At 54.8% G+C, this 22,838-nt stretch overlaps 1 long non-coding RNA gene across 1 annotated transcript; it reads left to right on the top strand.

The window, feature by feature from the left end:
* Positions 1-326: 326 nt before the first annotated feature.
* On the top strand, positions 327-8,456 carry LOC125618829. The gene is made up of 7 exons (XR_007350217.1): positions 327-1,919; positions 2,056-2,147; positions 2,287-2,362; positions 3,022-3,195; positions 5,446-5,752; positions 5,914-7,944; positions 8,019-8,456. It is a non-coding gene; the product is annotated as an uncharacterized LOC125618829 (long non-coding RNA).
* Positions 8,457-22,838: the final 14,382 nt, after the last annotated feature.

The following is a 22,838-nucleotide window of genomic DNA, read 5'->3' as shown; positions in this document are numbered from 1 at the left end:
AAGAAGTGCCCCCACCTAAGGATTCAGTGTCTATCCAGAGGGAGAGGATGCAAGGGCTGGTTGCAGGGCAGTGGGAAAGGAGGAAAGAAAGACCCAGAGGTGCCAGAGGGAGATGTCTGCTGGCAGTGCAGGATGAAGGGGACAGACGGGCGCTGGCAAGGTGTTGTGGAGAGGTGGGGAGCACCGGGGCTGCAGTGTGGGAGCCTTGATGGGGCGGGGGACCAGCAGGTGCAGGAGCTGTGGAGGAGGGTCCCTGACCCAAGGAGGAGGGAGCGCCTGTGGGCTGCGGCAACAGACGTGGCTGGAAGGTCGGCGGATTTTGCCAACTTTGAGGGCAATTGTTCTTTGGGCTTTGTTTTGTCGCTTTGAAATAGTTAATAAACATGCGAAGGCAGGTGTTTGTCAGTTTTCCTGCTGCTATGCCTAAAGGAGCCAACCAGAACAACGGTAGAGAAGTTTCTTTACTTGAGGGGTCACAGTTTCAGGGGTCTCAGCCCATTGGCTCCTTTCCCCGGCTCCAGGGGAGGAAGAACAGTAAGGCGGGAGAGTGTGGCCGAGGGAAGCCGCTCACATGATGATCAGGAAGCAGAGAGCCTCCACTGGCCAGATACAAATGTACACCCCCCAGGCACGTCCCCAATGCCACCTCCCCAGCCACATCCCACCCAGTTAATCCTGTCAGGGAACAATTCACTGATTGGATCAAGATTCTCATGGCCCAATCATTTTTCCTCTGAACCTCTTGCAGTGTCTCACACATGAGCTTTTGGGGGACACTTCACATCCAAACCATAGCAGCGAGGCTAGGAAGATGAGCCGGAGGGGAAACCTGTGATCCACAGAAGGTGGTGAACCTCCAGAGGCACTGCCAAGCCTGAGCATAGGAGCTGCGAGGGTGGAAGGTGTCTGCCCACCGGGGGAGTGTCCCACCCAAGATGTCCTTGGCATAAATCCAGGCTCAGTGCAGAGTTACAGTCGGTCTGATATTCCTAACTGTGGTACAGTAGCCACAGAGCTGTGACCAGGCACCGTGGTGGCCTCCTGAAGGATGGGCTTCCTCTTGAGGAAGGGTAGGGCATGTTGGCTGGACACCCACTGGGCTAGTCAGGTTGTTTGAGGACCTGAGCATTCAGTTGGTGATTGGTGGAGATGGTCTCCTGGGTCCCTTTTAGTCCCAAGAATCTATGATTCATATTTACTAATAGACCAGTGACAATTGTGTTGGCATCAGACGCTGGTCTCTCCTGGCCAGCCCTGAGGGACGTGGAAATGGCAGTTTTTATTATTATTTTCACTGCGTGTCTTTTCCAGTGCAGGGTGCTTCTGTAAGCCCTGCTTGGAATCTTCAGCCTCTCCAAGACTGCAGTCCTCCCTTCAGCAGTGACCTGGAGACCTGCTGGGGCTCAGCGGGGTACATGGGCCTTCCCCAGGAACCCAGGAGGGGCCACGTGCCCCCATGCACCCCACGCACGTCCAGGTGGACCCTGGGCCATTCTCTCCCACTGCAGACTCACTCAGGGACTTCAGAGCGGAAAGGCGTTCAGGCCTCCAGGGGAGAGGACAGAGGCAGGCGCCTACCAGGCTGAACCCAAGGGCTCCCTGGCTATTTTCTTAAATATGCCTTCTCTCTCCTCTCCCCCAGGGAGAGCCAGGCCGTGCCTTCTGGGTGACTCACTCCAAGATCCATCCCCTGGGGTGCTGGCCAAATGGCTCTCAGCAGCCACCAAAACAAAGCCTCCTTTTCCAACATTGACCAATGCCTGCCATGGCTGATTTCCAGCCTCCAGTGATTGAAGAACCAGCTCACAGACTGCCAGCCTGTTTCCCCATCCGCTCTCGTGAGCTGCACGCCCGGGTTAATTCCGCCTGAGCCCAGCCCTGCTGTCTTTCTCTCGGACATCTGGTGACCAGACGTGGAGGTAAGTGGGTTCTTTTCATTGTGGCCCTTTGGCTAGTCACTGGTTTTCAGAAATAGCCTCTTTGGGGGTTTTATTTTTGAAGCTCACTGATGCCAGAGCAGGGGCTTGAGTTCCAGTCCTGGAATCTCTACTTCAGGTCCTGTCCCCCCACCTCTGGACTCCCACTCTCCGCCTGTCTGTGCAGAGGGGAAGCACCACACCTGCCTCCCAGGCTGGGGGCACCCGTAGGTACGTGACCAAAGGTGCCTCCAAGCCGTTCTTCCCCAGTCTCCCGCCCGGGGGCTGGAGGTGGCTGTACCTTGGGTGGATCTGTGGAGGCGGGGACCCGCGTCCCTGTACAGACCTCTGGGTATTTGGCTCTGCGCAGAGCACCTGCAGGATTCCTCGGCTTCTTCTCTGGGGGAATGTGGAGAGAAACCTGGAGGAGAGTGATGGAAGCCCAGGTGAGGTGGTCCATGCAGACCTGTCTTTGGGGCCAAAGGGCAAGTGGGGGACCTGCCTAGTGCAGAGGGCCTCAGCCAGCAGCGACTCCAGCTCCTGAGCTGGCAGGCTGCGTCCTCTCCTGCGCTCACTTCTCCCGGAGTCGCACAGGGCCTTTCCTCTCTGCCACAGGCTGGAGTCGTCTCCGCATCCTCCATCGTGAGAGCAGACTGATGGCTGCCAAGGAAAACACCCCCTCGCCTGGCCTGCGAGCTGCGTCCGTGTCCCTCGACAGCCAGCCATGCTGGGGATCGGCGTCTCCTCCCAACCCATGCCTGTTTTCTTTGGATCTCCCTCAGAACCCCAATTCCAGGCCTTGGGCCTCCCCGTGAAAGCCCCTGATTTCCATGGCCTCTTGGATGGACCTCTTGTGTCCCAAGGGCAAAGACCACATTCAGCTTCTTGGCCGCCTGTCTGTGGTCCATGCCGTGGCAGCCTCGTGGGGCGCCATTAGGACAGATTAGGAAGAGGCAGCTGGTGTGTGGAGGGAGCAGAGGGTATGATTTTGGAATTGGCAGGACCTAATTTCAAACCCTGGCTCTATGTTACACTGGGGGTGACCTTGGGCAAAGGCTGGCTCCCAGATGTCAGGCTCAGCGCAATTCCCGGGGGACCCCTGCAGGCGCAGACTCACCCCTGCTGTCCAGGGGCCCAGATGAAGCGCTGCTGAGGTGCCGCCGGAGCAGGACCAAGTTGGGGCTTGAACCCGCTGGGCGTGCCTGGTCCCTACTCCAGGCTGGAAGTGCTGGGGAGCTGGAGCCCCAGCCTCTGCAGCCTAGCGCATGGTGTCGGAGAGGTAGGTCTCTTTCTGCCCCGCGTGTGTGAGGGGTGAGTGTTGTGTGTGGCGTGGCCCGGACAGGTGGTCACTGCTTGCTAGTTAGACATTGAACGCAGGGAGGGTGTGTGTTGGTTTTGTGTGAATACCACGCCATTTTATGTGTAGGACCAGAGCGAGCATTCCTGAGTTTTGGTATCTGTGGGGGGGTTTTGGAACCAATCCTGTCAATGCCAAGGGACAACTCACATAGTTCTTGATGGTTTTCGGTTGGCTTTTTAATGCTTAGATAGCCTCCCGTGTTGAATATTTGTGACCCAAGTTATTTGGCTGAGAATCTGGCTGCGGCCAAGCGGGAAGCAGAGAGCTGGCATCTTTGGAAAGCCTGCTCCTCTTGTTGGACATCCCCTCCTGCCACGGACCTGCCCTGCTCACAGCCCTCTGGCTCTTGTCCAGATGAGGACCAGCCCGTCCCAGTGCATGGCCTCTGCCTGGCTTCTACTTCTCCCTGGGTTCATGCGTGGGGCTCCTCTTACTTTTCCATGTCTTATCACCGTGTCACTTGCAGCCCTGGTTCTGTTGGGGGTGCCCTTACTGACCAGGAATGAGGAGTCCATGCTGAGGTCCCCTGGAGATGTGTTTCCCAGTAAAGTGGAAAAGCCCAGAACTGGAGGTCACAGGCCACTGAGAAGAACCCACAGCCCAAAGGGCCACTCACGGACTGGTGTGCCCTACCTGTGCCACATGGGGTTTGCCTTCGACCCTCAGATGTGTGTTGAACGTCAGTCTTGGGACCCTGCAGGACTCACGCAGTGCCCCAGATGCCTTCTGTGTGACCTTCTCATGTGATGTGCTGGTCAACTGTCCCACCCACGGCCCAGACCTTCCTGGGTGGTCTGAGTGTGTTTGGGGTCCCTCATGACCCAGCCCCATCTGGTCATCGACATTCCCTAGAGATGCGATAATGGAGACAGTTTCTGAAATCAGGAAACACCGATGTCTCACCCCCTTGCATGGCCACGCTCTGGTTAGAGACGAGGCTTTCCTCTGTAGGAATGAGATTTCCCACCAAGCAGCTAGAGTTTGCTTAGGCTGCAAATAACCAAAAATCCAAATTGCAGAGGTTTAAAAGGAATGGGGTTTGCCTCCTCCATCTGTGGGAGGTCTGAACCAGGGGCCCTGGGGTGGGTCAGAGGTCAGGAATGCCAGGGCCGAGGCCGGGGCACTTTCTTTGGCCTTTTCCTCAGGGTCACCCAGAGGAGGCTGGGGGAGGATGAGGCTTGGGGGAGCAGTGGGCTGTGAGGCCGGCGTCCCCTCCTGCTGGCCTGGAGTTAGTTGCAGGGGGGCTCTTTTCCACACTGGTTGCCCATACGGCTGGAGCTCCCAGGAGGGAGGGTAAGTCCCAAGGCACGGGGCCTACGTGGGAGTCACACCCTGCCCTCCGGGAGTTCCTGTCACTTAGTTTTAAAAGTCTGGCATTGCCCTGGAGACTTCGTCACCATCTGGTCAACACCCATCTGTGCCGAGAGCTGAGCCCTGGACCCCATGCAGCTCACTGTCTTGCAAACTGCACAGCTTTTGAGATGGAGCAGGAAGTAGCAGTGCATAGGAGGACCCAGAGTCCCCGGCAGGCGGGAAGATGGTGGCCAGTCCCAGACCCTGGCTTCCCTGTGCCCTGGTTTCTTTGTCTCTTTTGGGGAGGCCAGGCTGGGTTACCTGTCTCTGGGCACCCCAGGCACCCCTCTACCTGGGCGCCTAAGGAGAACCCACAGTTCCACAGGGCAGGCAAGCACTCGGACCTGGACGCCAGGCAGGCAACACCTGCACCTCGGCTTTCCCTTGATACCACCTAATTCCTCAGTTCCTGCGGTCACCGGGGTCCCTGCTTTTCCCGGGGCTGTGTCCATGCTGGACTGGGCCGGCCCTGCCACTCAGGTGCTTCAGTTGCCGCCACCCTTTCTTTTTCTTGTGGCTCCCGAGTTGTGCTCAGGACTCCTGGGTCCAGGCCGCAGCCCCCCACTTGGAGTCCCAGGAAGCTCTCAGGAGTGCCCACCATCCTGGGAAGAAACCATCTGGCTCATGGATTTGGATATTTGGTCTGTCTGCTTCTCCAGGGTCCCTAGGGTTTTGACCCACCGGGGCTTGGCCTCGGGGTCTGAAGGTGTCCCTTCCTGAGGCTGCGTGAAGTGGGTGGGGCAGCTTTGGGGCCCTGGGTTTGCTCAGGACCCTGCAGCCTCTGCACACCCTCTTTCCCACTCATCCTCTCTGCAGCTGGGGCCCGAGACTTGGCTTTGCGAGGCTGCACGTGCCCCTGGAGCTGGCCTTACCTGGGGCTTCAGCTTGGCACTCGGAGGTGAAGGTGGTGAAGGTGAGGATGTGCGTTCATCGGTGCCGCGACTAAGTCACCCCGGCTGGGACAGGACTAGGGGTTGAAGGAGCCATCACAACCTGGAAGTGATCTTCAGGGATAGAGAGTCAACATCTCAAGCCACCCACTGTCTGCTTAAGGGGAAAGAAGAGAGAAGAGGCAGATGACAAGAGTTTTTTTCCTTTCAATATAATGCTGATTAAATTTCAGGTTAGCGTTTTTCAAAAATTGGGTCCATTATGTGCCAGAAAGTTCCCAAATACATCAGTAGGAATAAAGTTGCTTTTCAACGTTCTTGGGGTTCCTTTGAAATAACCAGCATTAAAAAACGGAGTTAAGTTATTTTACTTATCTTTTCTTACCCTTTAAAGTGACCTGCTAGCCGATCGAGGAGTTCTCACACTCTGACCTGGAACCTGAGCTCCCCATTGTGGAAACAGCTGTGTCCCCACTTCCGCTTCCCTCAGTCCCCGCTCGAGGACAAGAAGCTGCCACAAGGTTCGAAGTCAAGGTTCAGGGAGACACGCCTGGGAGACACTTGTCCCCAAGTCTCCCTGGCTGCTCTTTCTGTCTAGGAGTGTCCCACCCTGCGACCCTGTCACACAGCTTCCCCTTTTGGGGACAGCCCAGCGCAGGTCCACTTTCCCTGGCTTCCCTCTTCCTTCTGGGGCAGGAGCGGCTCTCTCACCTGTGGCCGGCCTCCTTCCGCCTCCTGCACCGGAATGGGACCTGGTCACCCACTTCTTCCTCCTGTGCTTCTGGAGTCTGGTTCTCAGGTCGCCTACCCCAGAGGCACGAGCAGGTCCTGTAGGCCCCAGGCATCTGCACCTGGACTGGTCTCATGTCTGTGGTGACTAGGATAACAGGTGGATGAGTGGTGATGGTCCCCCTGGGTGGTGAACGGCTTCATTCCTGGCACCATATTTTAGTGATTTCTTTATCCCCAGGGCTGGTGCGCGACACACAGTGTCAGGGTTGAACTGTGTGCCCCCAAGTCCTTATGTTGAAGTTTTAGCCCCAAGTACCCTAGAATGAGACATTATTTGGAGACAAGGTCTTTACAGAGGAAACCAATTGAAAGGGAGGTCTTGAGTGGGGTGTGGTGGTGCTCACCTGTAATCCTAGCTGCTTGGGAGGCTGAGGCCCTTGGTGTCTACGAGGAATTTGTTCCAGAACTTTCCGCAGTTCTTATATAAAATGGTGTAGCTTTGCATGAAACCTACACACATTCTCCGGATCACCTGTGAAACCTAGTAAAATGTAAATTACATGTAAATAGCAGTTATACTGTGCTGTTTTGGGAATAACGATGAGGAAAACATCTGAACACATTCAGTACAGATGCATTTTTTTAATGCTTTGCAATTGCAGATGCAGAGCCGGGATGGAGGGCCAAGTGTATTTGTTTTAAATAGTATCTTTTTTTTATGATTTCCTTCCCTTCTCTTCTGGCCTCCCTGGAGTGTCCCTCATTCTCTCTATCGAGCAGACAGCTTGCTCTTCGGGATGACAAGAAGCGTGTAAGGTTTTGGGATGCTAAAGAAGCATGTGAAGCACCATGAGGCTGAGCCTCCAGCTTGGGCTACGGAGCCTGGAGCAGGCGAAGTGGGGCCTGCGAACGTGTGCTGATCTGCGGGAATCCAGGGGAGGGGCTGCCTCCTCCAGGGAGGCTGAGGGTCCTCTAGATCTTGGCAGTTTGGATGCTTTAGCAAGGCTGGGGACATTCTGGCTGTGAGGATGTTACGAGCCAAGTCTGAGGGCAGCTGTGTGTCTTGGGCTCCCTGCTGGGGATGATGGGGTGATGGTGGGAGACATAGAGATGGAGACAAGGTCCCCCAAGGGGCACCACACAGGCAGTGAGAAGCAATCAGGTGTCAGCCTGGAGGTGATGCCCGGAACCTTCTAGAAGGTGGACTGGGTGGTAGTGTCCACTGGGTCAAGAGACAGGAGAGAGAGAATAGAGATGCACAAAAGAGGAACCCAGATCCCAGGAGCTGGCTGGACACACAGGCCTGAAGGAGGGGAAGGGCAAAGGGACCCTACCAGGCCCCCAGCATTCCGTCTGTTTGCTTGGTACTGGGGACCAAACCCAGGGGCGCTTTACCGCTGAGCTATAGCCCCAGTCTTTTTTGTGTTTTTGTTTTGAGGCAGGGTCTCACTAAATGCTAAGCCTGGCCTGGAACTTGAGAGCCTCCTGCCTCTGCCTCTGGAGTCCCTGGGATTAAAGCTGGGCACCACCACAACTGGCTAACGCCCTGCACTCTTGACCAAGCTTGACGTGGACTGCACATCGACTCACAAGAGTTTGAGGCCCGTAGGCACTAGTGACGGCATTTTAAAAGCCACCTCCTGGTTTTAAAATGAACAGAGGCGATGTTCCATGCACAGTGACGACTATTTTGGTAAGCCACATTAAAGAACATTTAAAAAAAATACAATTTCCATTTCCATTTACTAGTAATGTCTATTTCTCTAGCAAATGAGAAACAGTTGAATACTGTTTTCTTAAACCTCTCTGATGGAGCTGGGAAGATGTGGAGGAGCATACACACTTACTGCTCTTTGGCAAAGGAATCTTCTCTTCTCCCATGTGGAAAGACATAAATTTGGGGACCCCTGCCCCTTCCCTAGGTTTCTGTGGCCCACGGTTAGCAAACTCCTCAAATGAATTTCAAAGTCACTTTCCAATCAGCTGCAAAACTACTTAAGCCACTTATTTGTTCTGGTCCTGAAGTCAGAGCGACCCTGTAAACTCCCCCAAGCGTCCCGACCATGAGAAGTCTGAGGTAAAATGACATGTTTGGAAGTCGCTGCAAACGCTGGCAGCTGGACGCGATGATAAATCTGAGCCATTTCACATGGTCACTTGGGTCAGTAATAAAAAACATGAACTTAAAATATATTTCCTCTTGCCTTTCATGGCTATAAAGATCAATAAATTTTATAAAGTTTCAAGATAAACTGTGAGACATTTTGAATTTTATGCGAGGGACTTGCACAGTTCAGGAACTGTGTCCTGGCTCTGGAGTGGAGGTGATTTACCGTCGATGGTTTCTTGGCGTACTATATGCATATTTGGGGAGTAATATTTTAAAATCAGCCAGCACATGGTCTCTGATAAGATGCATAATTCAGGTACTTTTTATAGGAAGAAAGATGTCTGCCCCCTGTGCAGTTACGATTCGGGCACGTTCCTCCTCTTGGTCCTCTCCCGGGAATCACCAGGGATGGAAACCTGGCCCCTGATGGGAAGGATAAAGCATGCCCATGAGAAATGCGTCCTGGGCCTTCGTTCAGAGCCTGAGTGCTCCAGAATCCAGGGATCTCCCAGGACTCCGTCCACATTTGTTTCCATCACAGCCAGGGACCGCTGGTACTGCTGGGCAGCCAGAGAAGGGTGGGCTCCCTTTTGGAAACAGGGCTCTGTAGGATGTGACTGTCCCTGGGGCCAGGGGCTCCTTTCCTCCCCTGGACTCTAACCAAGCTCCAAGACTCCCTGTGGTGCTGGGTGCGCTACCCGGCCCTGGTACAGGGGCTGGGGGAGCCTGGAAACCGCCTGCAGTGCACAGTGGGGAGAATGGCCTTGTGACATCTGCACCCTCCACTCACAAATGGCCAGCTTTACTCGCAGGCCAGGCGGGGAGCCAGGACCCAGAGTGCAAGCCTCTTCTTGGGAATCGCCTCCTGGTGGAGAAACAACCATCCCCTTAGCCATTCAGAATTGACCACCATTTAATCTCAATGGCAAAGGTGGACAGAGGGAGCTTTGAAAGTCAGCAACAAGGAGATTCTTGATGTCCTCAGATGGTGGGGTGGATGACAGTCGGGAACCTGGCATGTGAGACCCAGAGGGTGCTGCGGGAGGGTAGGAGTTCCAGGCAGAGCTGATGGTGCCCAAGATGGCTCTGAGGAAGGAAGAGAGCTGGGTGGGCAGGGATGGGCACGGGGTGGGAGGGCGGAGGACATGGCACAAGTGTGCTAGGGAGGGCTGGGGCCAGGCTCAGGAGCACTAAGTGTCCAGCGGGGACACGGTACAATCAGGCCTGTGCTTTAAATAGATCACTTTGCACAGAAGATTCTTAGGGTAATGAAAGATCCCTTCTGACACATTATGGTGTTTGGCTGCAGCCACGGTCTTTTTATCTCAACAGCTTAGCAGACCAATCCCTGGCTACAATGTTCTGTCCAACAGGGGGCACTCTGCTCCCTGCAGCCTGGGCCCAGGGCAGTCGGGCTCCCTTTTACGTAGGCTGTGTGCTCCAGGACAAATGGCTTCCTTGGCTTCTTTGGTGGGGAAGGGAGGCTGCAAGAGTCACTCGGGAGCTCCTCTGTCTGGAGTCACTGTCAATGTGCTTCTCTGGTCAGAGCTCATCACAGTGACCTTGACTTAGTGCAAGGAAGCCAGGCAGTGCAGGAGAGCCCCCTGGGGTATGCTGGGTGAGGGATTCCATCTCGGCCACAGCCCAAAGGCAGGGACCCAGAGAGCCACAGTGAAGAGGTCTCACGGCTGATGGCACAGGAAGGCTGCTCTCACACAGAGGTGCCTGCTCCTGCAGCTGGAGGGAGACACCTCGGGCTCCAGAGGAGACCGTTGCCCCTCTTCTTCCTGCTCCCCTATTTGGTCAGCTCCCCGTGTTTGGCAATAGCTTAGTTTACTTAAGACAGTGTATAAATTCCCCCTGGGTCAGTCCCATGTCCTGTGGGTGGCAACAGGCCTCTGGGCCCGGGGTCTCCCCTGTGCTCCCAGCCTCCCTTTCCAATCCTGGGGAGGCCTGGCACTGCACCGTGCTTTCCATCCTGCCGCTGTGGTGCCCTCCAAAGGCACAATGGTCCTTGTCTTCCAAGCTGATGTGTGTGACTCAGATCACTGAAGGACAGTGTGACGAGTGACTCAGACGAGACACTACCTCTTTGACCATGTTTCTCACGGACAATCTGCTGGGAGGGGAGCAGCTGCCATCTCTTGAGGACACTCCAGTTGCCCGCGTGGAGAGGTCCACCTGTGAAGAACTGGAACCCCTGCCAACATCCAGGAAGAGCCAGGCTGGAGGGGCTTCTCCTGGCCCGGCCAGCCTTCAGGGGATTGCTGTGACCCAAAGAGACACCTGGGTCTAGAAACACCCAGCAAAGTCCCTCCCGCAGTCCTAACTCTGTGAGACAAACCTTTATTGTTGTTGAGGCTTCCAAGCTTCGGAGTAATCTGACACAGCAATGGACAGAAAATAGTCCCCGCCGGCTCCTTATGCCACTCCTCCTTGGCGTGTGCCAGGATTCCCGAGACTATGGTCTTCTCCTGAGGTCCCTTCACTGACTTGTATGAGGCTGTTTCTTCTCTTGTCAGTCTCTTTTGGGTAAGGATGAGCTCCTGAGGCCAACATCTGGCTCGTCCTTGGGACCTTCCTGTTTATTCAGGGGCGTGGTTGACAGTAGCAGCCAGCACTGACGTGGTTCTGGCTCAGGCCAGGCACATTCTCAGACTTTACACACTTCTTCCCACACACATCTGTGAGGTAGGCCCTGCCATCTATGAAACTGAGGCACAGAGGAGTCCAGTCACGTGTCTCAGGACACACAGTGAGCAAGGAGCAGGGCTGGTGACCTCCAACAGCTGGGCTCCAGAGTTCCTGCTGTGGTCACCCTCTGCCGACTGATCCCAACAGTGTTTCTTGTTAAGGGAATAAAAGATGTCAGGCAGGTGAGGGGCTCAAGAGCTGAGAAAAAAGATTTATCAGAAGAAGAAAAGTAAATCAGGGAAGGGACACATGGACAAGCTGGACACATGGACAAGCTGAAGTCTCAGAGAAACAGGGGCTTCATCCTGCCTAGAAGAATAATTTCAGAGTCAGCTTTATCTTACTGTAACAAAACCTGAGACAATCAACTTATCAAGAAAAAAGGTTTATTTTGGGCTTATGGTTTTGGAGGCTTTAGTCCATGAATGGCTGGTCCTGAGGCTTTGGGCCTGCGGTGGCACCTCAAGGCAGAGCAAAACCATTTACCTCACAGTGGGAAGCAAAAAAAAAGGAAGTCCCCTTCAAAGGCACGCCCCCAATGACCTGAAGACCTCTCTCTCTAGGTCCCGCCTCTTAAAGGCTCTACCTCCTCCCAACAGTGCCTCTCTGGGGAAAAGACTTTAGCACATGGGCCCTTATAGAACCTTCCAGATCCAAACAATAGCATTTTCCAAATCAGTTGGGATTTTATCTCTAGGAAATACAGATAAGGTAGATCTTTGGATTGGGAAGTCAGGAAAGTATGAGATAAAATAGAAATGACCTGAAGGAAATCTTTCTGTCCACCTAAGTCTGGCCACAAAGCTGCTGGTGGGTCAGCCTGCCCAGCACTCCCTTATGGGGCTTTCACCTCTGTGTGTCCATCAACTTGGAGATGGCCAAGTGTGTGCATGGAGGGTGTCTCAGGGCGCCCCCTGGTGCTCGTTGAGGACATCTCAGGACGCCCTTCTGCCGTGGTCCTGGTAATGGCAGGCAGCAGGGGCGGCGCCCAGGGCACAGGGTGAACCCCAGATCTGCAGTGTCAGCAGAGGAGTTCACAAGGAGGACAGAAAAGCCACCGCGGGCTCAGTAAGGTCAAAGACAGCCAGCTGTTTGCAGAGTCTGAGTTCTTCCGGGATTTGGTGGCTTTATAGTCACCTCTTAGAACATTTGGGAGAGGCATCTGAGTAAAGAGATGCCTCACCACTGTGGCAGGCACCGTCCATCTGAGGAGGCCCAAACAGGACAAAGGACAGAGGGGGAGCAAACGCTCCCTCTGCTTCAGCTGTGACAGTGGCCTTTTACCCAAAGGCCTCGGGGCTTGACACGAGTCACATCACCAGCCTTCCTGGTCTCAGCTCGCAGACTACAGCTGGTGACATCTCTGTCCCCATAACCGTGTGGGCCAGTTCCCATAATAAATCCCTTCTGATCCATGGAGTCTGTTGACTGTTTCTGGGGGAGCCTGACTTATGGGTGTGAGGGGCTGGCTGTCCTCCAGTAGCACCTCCCTCCAGGTGTTCTGCAGCCTCGACCCCTCCCCAGGGAGACCTTCCCTTGCCCTTCCACCTGCGAGCCTCGCAGACACCTCTGCCTCACCCACAGAACCAGCGCTGGCTTCCTGACGGAGTAGGCAGCTCTGTTGTGGGCCAGCCTCGCCCCTGAGCCCCGTCCTCCCCAGTTTCTCTGGGAGAGGCCACTGTGAGACAGGTGCCTTTGCCACTGGAGAAGGGGAGGCGGGTGGCTCCAGGAGCCTGGGTGCACCTGATGGGCAGGACCGGGGTGAGAGCTTGGAGGGGGAGGGCCCGGCCTGCGCCACCACCGAGAGGCAACTGGGCAGGGCAGGGGCTGACCACAAGGAGCAGGACACCAGGAGGGCAGGTGGGGACACAGGAAGGAGACCTCGAGTGGGTTGAAAGCCCCAGAGTTGAGCAGGTGGGAAGGAGGGCCCTGCCATGGGCCCTGTGGCCCTGGAAAGGACGAGCGCTCTTGCCCCTGACACGCTGAGTCCCCAGGGAGCACGTGGACAGAGGGTTTCAGGATGCAGGTTTGGCACGCAGGGGCTTGCAGTTCAAGAGTGTTGAATCCATCGTCACTTCAGTTTTGTGGGGTGGGAAGGACAAGGACTCAGACTCCAGAGGGCAGGGGCTGCTGGCTGTGGACCTTGGGGAGGAGCCGGACTTTGTCAACCTGTCCTTCCCCAGGTCTACCACCTGCAGGCTAAGGAGGCCGGGGGCGGCTACAGAGGAAAGGGGGTACTGGAAGTTCAAAGCCAAGCCCGGGCTGTGTGGAAACCCTGGGGGAGGCAGTGTTTTCCCCGAGTAGCTCCGGAGGTGGGAACCAACCCGGACTTCACGGAAACATTCCCTTCACGTTTAAGCTGCCAAATTGACAGCAAGACATTGAGATACCAATTGACCTCAGGAGGGAGAGGGAAACTGGCCTTGTGGGCCCTGACTTTTCTACAGAGAAGTTAAATCTTCAAAAGGGGTTCTGATGGTGCCAGCGGGGGGCTCCATGTGCTGGGACGCTATGGCCATGGTCATACCACCGTGGGAGAAGGAATAAGTTCTCATTAATTATTGCAATGGAGTTTTGACTTTAACTATGAGGCACAGGCTGTGACGTCCAGATGTCCCGGGGGTCTCACTGCCAACCCTACCAGTATGACCCTGGGCAGCCCTGCATCCCTCTAGCAGACTCTGAGGTCCTGCCTGCAGAGTGCATGTAATTGCTTCAAGAACTAAGCTCACATGGAAGCATTTGGATTAGTAAAATATCTCTTCTTAGTTTTACTTTTGGTTGATTCTGTCTCATCTAAATTGCCCAGGCCCAAATTTTGCTTGGCTAATGGAAAAAAGGAGACCTGGTCCCCAGCTGTGCTTTGCCTACAGATCTGCTCCTCCTCATTTGGCTGTGGCCAGTCTGGGCATCAAGGACGGGGAGATGAGGTTTAGGCTGGAGGGGACTGGGAGGGACACGTTGGGCGGGCGCCAGGGCTGCAAGAGGGCCCATGGGACAGGTGCCACTTCATTCCCAGTTGCCCTTGCAGCTGGCGCCATGGTGAGGGTGAGGGTGAGGGGAGGTGGGTGGGGTTCTGGAGATGTGGCTTAGCAGGGTGATGGGTCCCCTTAGCCTCCCTCCTCCCCTCTGCGAGGAATGTGGTTGTGATGGTGGGACACAGGACTTGAACAAGGTCACATGCTGAGGATGGCGGAGTCGGAAGACGATGGGTCTCAGTCCCTGTGACCGTGGTGGACACTGCTTTCTGTCTTATGTGTGAGGGCGTGAACCTCCTCTCCTGCGAGTTGCCTGGAGCTTTGCTTTGGATCCGTCTACTGTGGGCTGAACTGATTTCCTAAGGAACGTCTCTGCCCTGGCTCACGTGGAGACGACTGTGTCCCCCACCCCCTGCGAGCCCCACCCTGTCTGAGGTGCTGTGCTGTTTCTCTGCTATTATGGGGAGACGCTGCCTCGTCCTCAGTGGCCAAAGTCCCATGAGCACCTTTGTGCCAACTGGGAAAGGGATCCCTTTCCTGAGATACCTCCCCGTTGTCTGCCAGATGCCGTTGACCGTGTGTGATGGGAAGGAACGTGTCCTTCAGAAGCGGCCCCTGGAGCATTCTATGGAGCCCCCTTGGGTCAGTGGGTGCTGTGACCCCTTGGGGCTCTGCTCAGGCTACCCCTGACCGTGAGCTTCTCAGGCCTTCCCTCTCTACCCAGAACTGGCTTAGAGTAGCCTGGATGGGAAGCTGGAAGGGGACACGTGAGACTGTGAGACGGGATGGGGGGCAGCCCACAGCCAGTTGCTGGCTACTAATTCCTTTTTACTTGAGTGATTCATTTCTGTCCCAGTCATGTGGACTAGTACACTGGCCTGGACCCTGCCTGTACTCACAGTCTGGCCCTCTCCGCAAGGCCACCTGGCAGCTGTGCCGGGGGGTGCTGACCCTGCCTGTGGCCCTCTCTCCAGAGCTGTCTGGGGGGCGTAGGGTCCCCTGTGACCTGTATTGCTTTTGTGTCGATGAGGTGGGTGGGGTCACAGGCAAAGGTGGCTCACGTCAAATGTCATCTCCTGACAGGAAGGGTCACTCAGGCCTTGGTTCCGTGCTCTCACACTGCCTTCAGGCTAGCTTGCAACGCAGGCTGGAGCGTGGGCCTTGGCCGTGGTTAGTAGTCCGCCCACACCTGCCCGATGCCCAAGCCCTGAGGGACGGTGTCAGAGCTAGACATGGCTGCCCTGGGCTTTGTAAGGTGCCAGCACTGGTCTCGAGAAGCAAGACCTGACACAGAGGCTCCTGGGACTTTGGAAATCGCCACATTTGTTGTGAGAGGATCACTTGCTCTAAAAAGAAACAAGGCTCCTAGTCTAAGTTCTGTTCTTAGTTTTCTTCTCTGTTTTTTTTTTTTTTTTTAGAGCTTTAACTTCTCCTGCCAACACAGCCTGTGACAGAAAGCCACCAGCTCCTTGAAATGGCGTCAGTGTTGGTAGCAAGTGGCTCCTTGGAAGGCCGCTGCATGTGCCCGTCTGAGCTTCATGGGACTGTCCCCTGGTGAATGTGCTCAGACCAGTCCTCTTGCTCCAGTTCCATTGTGCTGGTGGCTTATTTGAAAGCTATAGCTTCTCAGTAGGAGGTTTTTTAAAAAGGCAGCAGCCTGCAGGCCAAAGCCCATCTTCATTATCATGGGATGCACAGGAGATATTATTACGCAGCAAGGAGACTGAGCACATTAGAATGCATCACTGACCCCAATGCTGTTATCTTCAGAGTCGCCCCTGGGATGTGCAGACTTGTTGTGATCAAGTTCCCACTGCTGGGCCCAGCACAGATCTGGAACTTTCTTCCTACGTTCCCTAGGAGTCTAGGCCCTCGCTAAATGCCTGCAAGAACCCAGGGTGTCTGAGGCCAGAGACGCACCTTATTTCTCGTGCCCTTGGTGTTCCCCACTGGACTTAAAAGGCTATTTCCAGAAAGCTACCCTTGGGAATGACATGCCGCCGTCCAGGGTGCGCATGAGCGGGGCCACGGTTGAGATCTCTCTGACAGTGCAGTTCAGATGTCGCATGCGCAGTGGAGTTGTCGTGTGACTGAGCACAGAGCCCAGCTGGGAGGCCAATCCGGATCCAGGTGTGCTTTCAAAGGTAGCTTCAAAGTGTGTCCATCAGAGCGTAAGCATGGTCTGCACTTGGCTCCAACTTGGGGAGCGGCACTGGCTGGCCCTCATCACGGCCTGAAGCGGTGAGACAGGAAGGCCCGTTCCCACGAGTTCCTCCTGGATGGAGCTCGTCTCTTTGGCCGAGGACCCCGAGGCTGCTGTCAGTGTAAAGCCTCCTTATGAACCAGGTGCTTGGCAAACCTTTTGACTGGTGGAGGGAAGCTGAAGCCCAGATGGGAGGACTGTATTTTCATTAAAATACCCGTGTGCAAAATTAAAGAAGGCCAGCGGGGGAGGAAGCGTTCAGCCCAAGACTCTGCATTTGATTGAATCAAAATGCAGGGGTGGTTGGAGGCGTTTCTGGCCATCGGTTTGGGCTGTGATGGCTCAGCCTACGCTGGGCCCCTGGTTTAGGGTTCTGATATTTGTCAGAGTCAGCAAAGCCAAGACCTTGGGAATCAGGAGAACCATGGGCCTCCAGAGACCGCAGTGGGCAGGATGGTGCCCTGGCAGCTTCCCATGCCCACCGTCCTCCTGTCTGGTGATCAGACACGGGCACAGCCTCGTGGGTGTGGGGGCCTCGGGGAGCGGCTGGGTCCAGTGCCCTGGCTCACTGTCCTGTTATTCTTGATAGGTTTTGAACAAGGAGCCCCACTTTCCATCTGCCCTGGGACCCACTAATTATGTAGCTGAGCCTGATTGTCAGTCACCCCCCAAAACAACGACACGGGTGTCTGCTTGGTCTGAAAGAGATCCTGGGGCCTCCAGAAAAGACTGGATTTATTCTGATACAGTCACTTACTCTCAAAGGAAAAACCAAACGGAACAAAAGAACAGAGAGCAGAGAACAAAAGGAAGGGCTCCCCTCCTGTCGTGGCTCAAGATCAAAGTGCTGGTGACAGCAGATTCTCCGCCGTGGGCTCCTCTGGAGATGAGCCTGGGAGATGGATGTTACGATGTTGGTGAATGTGAGCTGGCCATGCGCAGGCTGCTTTGTGGGGTCAGCACTGAAGCTATGGGTTGTACCCCTGCCTTTGAAAAAGTAGGGTGTGCCACTCCAGGTGACAGGTGACAGTGATGCCTTGCTCAGGTGCTGCACTGGCCACAGTTGAAGGCAGGTGAGGTTACACGGGGGCTGGACCTGGAAGGCTGAGCTCCAGGGAGATCCCTCCCGACTTCCTCCTCACTGTACCTCGGCTTCCTGGGGCCACCCAGGCCTGCCCACTGACTGTGACGGTCACCAGCGCAGCCCAAGCTTTCCCGGGTATCTCTCATTCATTTAGACTCCGTAGGCCCATCCTCCACCCCCTGCCCACCATTCTGCAAATATTTATTGAAGACCCACTATGTGCAAAGAAGTCACGGAGCCACAGGGAGAGGGATTTAGGGACAGAGGCGGATGAAAAGACAGTCAGAACCAGCTCTCAAATTGTGGCGTGTGCAAGTGGTGATTTCCAAAGTCGCCCAGAACGTGTTGCTCAAGGAAAGTATTCTAGAGCTAACGTGAAACCTTGGTTTCCACAAACTTAAACCAATTACACCGCTTTATCTGCATGACTTCTCAAAGCTTTTAATATGCTAATGTGTCACATAAATCCCCACAAGGAGAAGTGTTATATGTGGACCACCAGGACTTATTCCATTCTGATTTTTTTCCCTTCATTGAATCCAGATGGAATTAGCCCAAAAGAATAGAAATGAGTTCTTTTGTTTTATTAAAATCAAAACATAAAAATGGTATGTATTTGGTGTGCAGCATGACATTTTAAAACCCGTGTGTGGGGAAGGACTGAATGGAGTTCACGCCGTAGCAGCACCTCACACACCCCTTTGTCTCTAGCACTGGGAGCTGAGCTCAGGTGCTTACCACTGAGCACATCCCCAGCCCTCCTTATTTTTTACTCTGAGATGGAATCTTGCTCATTTGCCGAGCTGGTCTCAAGCTCCCTCCTCCTGCCTCAGTTCCTGCGTAGCGGGGGCTCTAGGTGGGTGCCGCTGCACCTGGTCCATGAACTCTGTGTGCCTGGGGGGGCACTTAACCTTGAGCTACCCTCCAGCAGTTTTCAAAATGCATACGTTGTGATTCAGCCACCTGCTGCTCCGTGGGCCTCTCCTTTTTCTAACTGAAGTTTCTCAGCCTCTGACCAGTGCTGTTCCCACGCCTGCCCCAGTCCTCCGGCCTCTGGGGACCTCCCCTCTGCTCTCTGTCTTCACACCTCAGGGTGGTCCCCTTTCTGTGTCTGGCTTACCTCACTGGGCATGGTGTCTGCCAGGGGCTGCCCCTCTTTCTTCCTCTGTGGTGGCCCCAGGTGGGGATCCCTGCTTCCTCTTCCTGGATAGAGAGTGGGTGGAGTCGGAGGTCCACCTGATGGTCCTCACTCCAAGCCCAGTGCTCCAGGGCAGCGCCTGGTCCTCACTCCAGGCCTCACTATTGACCACTGTCTTTGGTTCTCCATGGGGAAGTGAGGCCTCAGTCTCTGCAGCAGCCCAAGCAGTTAGGTCTGGGCCCAGCGTTGGGCCTTGACATCCAGCAGCTGGAGCCAAGAGGCCGCCTGGTGGACCTGCATGCCTGCCGCCCGGCCACGCCCAGCCAGAGCCTGCGAAGACCCCTGTGGAGGTGAGGAGGTGAGGTCTGGGTCCTTCGCAGCAGCCTGCAGTGGGCAGAGGGCAGCAGAGGGCGAGGCTCTGGGCTTGGCATTGACAGAATATGTAAATAGATACGATAATACTCTCAACTTCCCGGCTTATGAAGAAATGGATTTTTGAAGAAACCTGATTTTGCTGTTTCCCAATTTATATGCCAACTGTTCTTTCAGGCTTTTTGTTGCTGTGGTCAACGATGACTCCTAATGACAAAGGGTGTTTGCTGGGTGCTGACAGAGTGCTAGGCGCATGTGTGCTAGTGCTAGTCAGGGACTCCGCATGTGTTTTCTCATTGGACCATCTCCGGACCTTTGTGATCAGTAGATCAATGCATTATGTATTAAAGTACTAAAATAATCCAAATTTCACTTAGTGGATATCAGTCTAACTACGTTCTGAATGATGAACCCCAGACCGTGTCCCAAGCACAACATAACTGTGTGGAGGTGCATGCCCTGACCTGTGTGAGCTGGACCATCTGCGCCCCATCCCCTCTGGACCTTGGAGGAGATGAGCTCATTGCCAGGCTGCAGCCCGCTGGCGGGGGCAGCCGGCTCCAGGACCCCGGCCCCGGAGGCTCAGCAACCTGTGTCCCACCACTTAGGTGAGCGCGTTAGTGATTCCATTAACAGAGGCTGTTTATGCAGGTAACTTCTCAGGTGTAGCTCTCTCAAGAAGGGGGTATTTTTTAAAAAAACTATTTATTGTGTTTACAAAAATGTCTCCTCATTGGAGGGAATTCAAATCAAGAGCTCGTATTTCCTGTGCTGAAGGCCTCCACACACTTCCCAGGCAGGCTCCAGGCCGGGCTGCACTGTGCCTGGGCCAGCCCCACGTCCCTCCCCCTGTACCCTCTCCCTGAAGGGCCAGCCTGGCTGCCCCGCAGCATTGCCCGGTTCAACAGCTGCGCCTGCTCGGCTGCAGGCTGGAGAAAATGGGGTGGCCCAGATTCACCCCCAACTCACCTGGCTTGTCACCTGGGGAGCTTCTGTCCAGGCCTGAGAGCCGGCTCTCAGCACAGGGAGGAGGTGGAGAAGGTGATCCCCTTACACCCTTGGTCTACTGCGTCCCTGGGGCTGGAGCATCACCCCCCTCACCGCCCCCTCCACCGTCCTCAGGGCACCAGGACCCCTGCTCCTGCCCCACGGTACCAGACCCGAGGCTGCCTTTGCATTTCTGATTTATGGGAGGAGGTGGCCACTCACTTCTGCTTTCTCTGCCTGCACCAGTCTTCCCAATTCTGATTCTGCCCTTGTCCTCCAGTTCCCCAGTCCTGGGGCCACCTGCAGTGGAGGCAGCCTTGGGCGCGTGGGTGAGACAGTGGGCTGCCTACTCGTGTCTGGGTGCCAGTCTCGACTGTGTAAGTGGGACTCTGCAGCAGAGCTCTGGTGCCTGGTGGCCTGAGTGCTGCGTGACATTGAAAAATATGCCCACAAGGGAGAAAGGCACATTCATGCATCACGGATGGGGCTGCAAATGGGGACAACCTCTCTGAAACACAGGATGGAGATTCCTCAGAAAACTAGGAAGGGAGTCACCATCTGACCCGGCTGCCGCACTCCTTGGTGTTTATCCAAAAGACACAGCCACGTCAGTGTTCATAGCAGTGCAATTCACAACAGCCAGCCCACATGCCCATCAACAGATGAATTAATAAAGAAAATATGTGTATAAACACAATGGAGTATATTACCCAGCCATAAAAAGAATGAAATTATGGCATTTGCTCGTAAATGGATGGAAATGGAGAATATCGTGCTGGGTGAAATAAGTCAGACTCAGACAAGGGTTGAATGTTTTCTCTCAAATGTGAAAGCTAGCAAAAGAAGGGATAGAAGCCAGGTGCAGTGGTGCACACCTGTAATTCCAGCAGGTCAGGAGGCTGAACCAGGAGGATTCCAAGTTCAAAGCCAGCCTCAGCAAGGTATCGAGGTCTTAAGCAACTCAGCGAGACCCCGTCTCTAAATAAAATACACAAAAGGGGCTGTGGCTGTGGCTCAGTGGTTGAGTGCCCCTGGGTTCAATCCCCAATACTAAAATGAAAACAAAAACAAAGGACAAAGTACAAATTAAGCAACTAACTAAGACAAAACTTTATGATATGCCTGTTTGTGTCAGATTCTATTCTTTCTAGATGAGGGTAGAATAGTAAAGAAAATCAGGTCAAAATTCTTGCCCTGCTGGTGGCTATGGACAAGATAGATGATGAACAAAGGGAACCAGTGTAGAATATTCTAGAAGATGAAAAATGCCATGGAGAAAGATTCAACAGGGAAGAAGCAGGGGGCACTGTTGCAGGAATGCTTGAAAGAGTAAGTGATTTGACTGAAAAAAGGTTCACAAGAAAGTGACATTTGAGGACAGACTTGAAGGAAACAAGAGCATGGCCTTTGGGTGGGGGTGAATATTGAAGGTGATGGAATATCTCTGCAAAGGCCCTGTGGCCACAGTGTGCCTCACCTAAGAAACTCAGAGAGGGCAGGGTGACCTGAGTGAGCCAGTGAGGGGGAGTGATTGGAGATGAGGTCAGAGGGGGTGTATGGGGGACAAGGTCGAGGGGACCTCGTAGGCCATGATGAGTGAGATGGGAAATCAGGGAGGGTTTGGAACAGGGGAGTCACATTGTCTGGATTGTGTTTTAACAGGGTCCTTCTGGATTCCTGAAGGACCACCGATAATGGACAAGGACAGAAACAGGAAAATGCAAGGGACTTAGCCACAAGTCAGAGTGTGATTTAGGTGGTGACGTGGACCAGAGTGACGGCACTCCTCACGGTGGGAAGTGGTCCTGCTGAGACTCGGATCTGAAAGTGGAACCAGAGTATTTGCTTGGGGGTCAGATGTGGGGTGTGCAGAAGAGGCCACCCTGACCTCAAGGACAGTGAAGTTGCTATTTGCTGGAGCAGAGAAGGGGACAGGGGACTGTGGTGTTGGGGGAGGGCCAGGAGCTCAGTGGGAGATGCTTTACTCTGAGAAATGCCCAGCGAGGGCACCCGCAGGCCGCTGACCATCTGGGTGCGGGCTCAGAGGGAGTGTTGGCCTGGAGACACGGTCCTTAGCTCGCAGGGCATCCAGCGATGGGGGGAGGGGGGGCCAAGCCCTGGCATGCTGCAGGCAGGACCGGGCTGTCACAGCTACTCCTGGGTCAGGGGACGCAGGGACTCAGCAATGTGGAGAAGGTCACCTGAGTGCCCGAGCAGGGAGGGCTCCAGGAGAACTGGAGACAGTGACCACAGACAACTGGACATGGCAGAGAGAAGGAAGTGGTCAGGAGGGGTCTCGTCTTAATTCTCTCAAATTTCCAACATTTGTGGACGTAGAAGGTAGAAGCTGTGTCCCTGTCACCCAGTGTCAGCACAGAACATGACACAGTCATACAGGCGGGTCACAGCTCTCTGGCTCCTGAGTTGATTTCTGCTGGAGGAAGGGGCTGTTTCTCTGTGAGGGTCAGATTGCACTGTCTTTCCTGGCTGGAGTCTGGGGACAGTCAAGTTGGGACCCGGTGGGTCATTTCCAGTCCTCCCTGTGTGTTGTGGCAGGGACAGGGTGGCATTTAGTGCAGGGCTAATGCAGCCCTGGAGCTGAGCCAGGGCCTGTCTCTCTGGGAACACTTCTCGGTGCTTGTGTAGCCTGGGCTTCTGGGCCTGGGGGCAGCACCGACCACCTCTCTCAGCTCTTGGGACGGTCAGCTGCACGTGACTTGGTGGCTCTGTCCCTGGTCTCGCAGACTTCTTTTTAATGAGTGCGTCATAGTCACACATAACAGCCGGGTTCATTTTGACAAAACCATACATACATGGAATCTGACCTGGCCCTGGGTCTCCCCCCCCCCATTCTCCTTCCTCTGCTGTCCCCGTCACTCATTTATTTACTCATCTTGGGGGTCCCCGTGGGTGTGCATACGCTGGTGCTCCCTGTGGCCTATTGACATGTGCACACGGCAAGGACTGGTCAGATCCAGGCCTCCTCCCCGCCCTCCCCGCCCCTCAGTCTCCTACTCCACC

The sequence above is a fragment of the Marmota marmota genome, unplaced genomic scaffold (assembly GCF_001458135.2).
Source record: "Marmota marmota marmota unplaced genomic scaffold, marMar, whole genome shotgun sequence".
In the NCBI taxonomy this organism is placed as follows: domain Eukaryota; kingdom Metazoa; phylum Chordata; class Mammalia; order Rodentia; family Sciuridae; genus Marmota; species Marmota marmota.
Note: the sequence above shows the minus strand (reverse complement) of the source record. Positions and strands in the feature narration are given on the sequence as shown.